Source organism: Cibotium barometz, chromosome 31, assembly GCF_041138505.1.
Source record: "Cibotium barometz isolate CiBa-2024 chromosome 31, ASM4113850v1, whole genome shotgun sequence".
Lineage (NCBI taxonomy): Eukaryota > Viridiplantae > Streptophyta > Polypodiopsida > Cyatheales > Cibotiaceae > Cibotium > Cibotium barometz.
The window spans coordinates 14,112,311-14,117,788 of record NC_141076.1 but is presented as its reverse complement, the minus strand read 5'-3'; positions in this window follow the sequence as shown (position 1 = coordinate 14,117,788).

The window sequence follows — 5,478 nt, the reverse complement described above, 5'->3', positions numbered from 1 at the left end:
AGAGTTTTGCTTTCCCTTTCAAGAGGAAGACATACTCTCTACAGAAGAGTCATTTGAGATAGATTGCATGAATTATGCAGTTGAGAAAGCACGTGAGGAATTCGATAATTCCCTTACAAAATTAAAGCAGTCTCTCAAAACCTCATTTGGAGAAACTCTCTTCTCTCATGTGATGAAGCCAACATAACATTAGCGCTTGCGTCTTTAAGTGCTCAACATGAGTTATATACCAAGATATAAAGAGCTCCATAGAACAGGACCGTGAGGATTCACAAGCTTCCAAACAGACTTCATTTAGAATTATCAGAGAACCAAGTGTGCCAATGTACACATTGGGTACTCTTGAAAAAGCTGAGAGCCAAAATGAGCATGAAAGTGAATGTGAATATGAAACAGAAATGGGATTTGAAGCTGAAACAAAACTGAAACATCCATGGTTCCTTTGGGAGATTCTATCATGGTATGTTTAGATTTCCCTATAGGCAATGATGTTAAGTGCAAATGCACTTTTATTAGCCCTGGAGCTAGTCACAACATCATGAAAAAAGACACTTGGGTGTCATTGGGACAACCTAAAGTCATCTCTACAAACAATAGTCTTGCAAGAGAAGCCAATGTCATTGAACAAAACATTAAAGTTCTTGGTTCTTTTAGCTATGCTACTTAAACAATCGATCAAGATGGATATGTGACTCATTGGGTTGGTGAGTCAGTTTATGTAGGTTCCTCGGAAGACACATTTGGATGCATTGAGATGCATACTGAGGTATGTGAGGTCTACTTTGCATTGTGGACTATTTTATGAAACTGGGACAGAGATATGTGTACATGGATACACAGATGCTGATTGGGCTGGTAGTATCCTTGTGTGATCCCTGGTAATCCCTCTATTGTTGCCATGTTTGATTGCCTAAATGTTCCTTAAGAGCAAGCACACATATTTTTTTTTACTTTTTATATTTTTTCACAGTCTGTTATAGCCTCAAGAGGCATGGTGTTCTCTTCATTGGGTCAAACGAGTGTCCGTTTGCCCTAATTAGCTTAGGCGTTTTACGCATGTGAATGACCTGAGATATTTTTTCGAAAAAAGTGCATGCTAGTAACTTTCCAGATGGAAGAGGAGGTCCTGAAACCTATTTTCCATCGCTGTCTCAAGATGAAAAAAAAAAGAATTTTTTTCTTATTCGTAGCACGTTTTTTAGGATGTTCCAAAAGGAATTTTGAAACTCTCTATGAGAGTTGTCTTTTTAGAGTACTACAACTTTGTTTCCTTGAGTCCTTCGTGATTTTGTCTTTTAGACCCTCAAAAAGTAGCCCGAATATGGTTTGACGTCGTTTTCGTATTATTTTTTTACGATTTTTCGTGCTTTTCGGGCTGTTTTTTGCCTCGATTTTTTAGTCAAATTTTGAGGCTGCTGGTTGAAAAAAGTAAATGACCTCTTAGAGATATTTACATGCATGTGAACGACCTCTTAGATATATATTTCTCGAAAAAGTGCATGTGAATGACCTCTTAGATATATATTTCTCGAAAAAGTGCATGCTAGTAACTTTCTAAATGAAAGAGGTCCTAAAACCTATTTTCTATCACTGTCGCTAGATAAAAAAAATAGGTGGGAAATTTTTTCTTGTTTCGCAGCACGTTTTTTAGGATGTTCCAAAAGGAATTTTGAAAAACTCTCTATGAGAGAGTTGTAGTCTTTTAGGAGTACTACATCTTTTTTTCCTTGAGTCATTCGTGAGACCCTCAAAAGTAATATGGTTTGACATTATTATCGTGCTGTTTTGTATGATTTTTGGTGCTTTTTTGGGTTGTTTTTTACCTCGATTGGTGCAGAAGCTCTCAGCCATGTCAGAAGTAAGGCAAGAGAGTATTACACCATGAGTAGAGGAAAACCATTATTTCATACAGATCTTTTGAGAAATGGGGTTTAGATGCCATTGGCCCTCTACCCACAACTGCCAGGGGTAGAACCTACATCTAGAGTGGATCACCTAACTTGGTGGGATAAGGCTAGATGTGTAAGAAGCATTACTGCTAAGGAAGTAGTCAGGTTTGTCTTTGAGGATATTTGTGCCAGATTTGGTATGCCCTTGGAGTTATTGACAGATCAAGGACCTAGTTTCAGAGGCCAAATTGTTGAGGAGCTTACACAAAATTTGCACTTTACTCATAGGTTTTCAACCCCCTGTTATCCTACAATGTAATGGGTTGGTTGAGAGGTTCAATGGGGAGTTATGTACCATGTTAACATAATTTCTGGAAGAACATCCCAAGCACTGGGACTCACATCATGTAGCTTCAGATCTGTGGGCCTATAGGACAACTGTGAGAACAGCTACAAAATTTTCACCATACCAACTGGTTGTTGGGAAGGAATCCCTAATTCCCATTGAAGTGGAAATCCCCAGTCTACAGTTTCTCTTAAAACATTAGGAGAAAGACATAGATGAATATCAAGTGAGGTTATTAGATTTGTGGGAGTTATAGCTAGGAAGGGAAGAATCTCTAGACCACTACATTCAACTAAGAAATAGGAGAGATAAATTGTTTAATGAGATAGGGAAGGGTAAAGGCATTAAGGAAGGGGATTTGGTTCTTAGGTCTAACAGCAAGTTGGATAACACTTTCTATGTAAAATCTCAAATTAAGTGGGAAGGCCCTTTTAAAGTTGTGCACAGATATGAGAATGGAACCTACAAGCTTGCAGACCTAGATCATCAACTTCATTCAGGGAGAGTAAAAGGATATAGATTAAAGCCATACTGGCGAGCACAGAGTCATGATAGTCCAGAAGGATACAGAGACATAGGATGGAGACTTGTCTAGTGATGAAGCTGCTACAAAGGGGCATGAAGAAGATTGTTAGGAGCATGTATTTTTTGTTGAAGATTGTTTCAATGAATCCATAGCCAATGGTTGAGCATAAATGCTTCAACCATGGGGGGTTTTAGCAAAGATGATGGGATTTTTTATGACCAAGGGGATATGCCCTATGAGGATTCTCATAGGGCATATCCCCTATGAGATGATGGGTTTTTTTATGACCAAGGGGATATGCCCTATGAGGATTTTTTATGACCAAGGGGATATGCCCTATGAGGATTCTCATCTCAACCCCAAGAAGAATAAAATAATATTTTGGGTATGATAAAAAACCTTAGGAAGCATATGATCTTGCATGGGTAGTTGCGTGTTGATAACTCATTGTAATCAACTGCTGCTATTAGGTTTGTTGCATGGTGGCTAGATGATAGAATTAGATAGAGTAGGTGAAAGCATGCATAGAGGTAGGGGGTATCGTTGCGCACGAAGAAGAGTATTGAAAGACAGAGAACTGTGGTATGAAGGAGTTTGGTATGAGAGAGTTGTGTGAGAGCATTGTGAACATTGATTCTTGCTCTGAGAAGAGCTTGTTCTAGTCTTGTGAATTTTTGAAGTTGGTTATCTAAGGGATTCTTCTGTGTCAAAAAAGCAACGAGGGTTTATCAAGATAAGACTAAGGTTTGTCTCTAGAGCAGGGAGTTGTAGGTTATGGAAGATGGTTCATGGTAGTGGACAATGTCCTAGAATCTCCCAGGAAAGCACTACTATAAGAACTTGGATAGAGAAGCCTGCAGACCATTTATATACATTATATGGTTGATGATGAGCTTGTAGACATTTGAGAATACATGCTTGGATTTCCTTGTGGTCACAGTTTCTTTTGATATATTTTTTGTTTCCTTCATCTACTCAAGATTTAGGGCTCATTACGTATTACAAAGTCTTCATTGAATACCCAAAGATTCAAATTGTGTGATATTTGAGGTTTTCTTCTAATTTTAGTTCAATTCTATGTTTTATGGATGGAGTTCTTTTGGTGATAAGGCTACAAGTGAGAGCTAACTCTGGTTGAGTTTGTTTTGGGGTTAGTTAGCCTGAGTAAGGATTGTTTTTGAGTCATCCAGACATCAGAATGTTCAGCAGCGTAGGTGGTATGGAGATGTTGTTCTAACTAGTATTAGTTGAGGATAAGTGATTATGTGTATGAAATGATAGTTTTGGACCTGACAAGTGTTAGAAGGCTTACTATTTTTTAGTGTGTTTGAGGCACCAGCTTGACACAGCAAGTCAGTTGATTGTTTCTGAGGTTTGGGACTGGTCTTGTTTAAGTGTTTAGAGGTCCCTGCGGTGTCAGCTAACTCAGAAGACAGAGTTTCTATGTCAACTAGGTCAACTTGTTTAGTTGGCTAGATTCTGTCCATTCGGAGGTAGCTGTGAGCTGGTAGTAATTAGCACATAACCTAGGAGGTGATATCTTGCCTAGTTGAGAAGTCTCTGAGGGGTTATAGTAGCTGATACAGAACATTTTAAGAAGGGTCAAAAATGTTGTTCACTTTGAAGGCAGAACAAATCTATAGAAGCAGAATTCGGAAGCAGAGGCTGTAAGAGAAAGTTCAGAAGATAGTCAAATGAGGGTAAGCAAGACTATAAAAAAGGTCTTGGGAGTGTGGATATTAAGTCCGCGGACATCGGAGAGTCATAAGGACATTGGAGGATCAGGTTTGGACTCGACAAGCCATAGGTATTTAGAGATAGAAGACAGATAGAGTCTGACTTGTCTGGGGAAGCCAAGAGAGTAATTTGCCAGACAGAGGTCAGCTACCTAGTTCTGAAAGGTTTTGAGACCTGTTTATTTAGCTATCTGATGGTGGAGGACGCTTTGGGCTCTAGAGAGCAGAGTTCGGATAGGATACACAACAGCTAGCTTCGAACATGTTTTGAGCATTTCTGCATCTGCTAGAGGTGAATTTGGTCAGCTAGCAGCAATTAGTTATGGTCAGGAGAGGGTGTGAGGTGATAGATCAAAGATATTGGAGGTCAGTGTTGGCCTTAGAGGACAATTGAATCGGCACAATTGGAGTAATTGGGTGGTGGTTGGGAGAATAGTGAAGTATCTCTTTCGGGCAGCTGAGAATCACGTGATAGTGACTGGGCGTGTTGGTGTCCTATAGTGTTGTGTTTGATGGGGTTTGGTGCTTGTGATAGACACCTCTCATAGTGGCATGCTTCAGACGGAGCTATAGAGCGGTACTTCATGAAGCCATCAACATCTCCTCCTAAGCCGACTAGGTGGTCCGGAACCATGCAAGTGCCGAGACTTGTTGACCGGACATCGACACTCATGTATAGCCATAGTATTGGGACAAAAATCTACACATTCTAGAGATCATTCTTGAGAGCTCAAAACATCCCAATATCACAAAAGAAGAAGCACCAAATGTATTATAATATAAGCAAATATGGACTAAATCAAGATTGGCAAATTGAGAAATTGTTGAGCTTGGACACATCTGTTGTCGCATCTTCCATCAAATCCATACATGATGATCAAACAGAGCCTTGTATGATAAGTGAGTTTATCAATAATCAAAGCATAATGATTTCCCTTTGCAATAGATTGTATGTGCACTCTCTCTCTCTCTCTCTCTCTC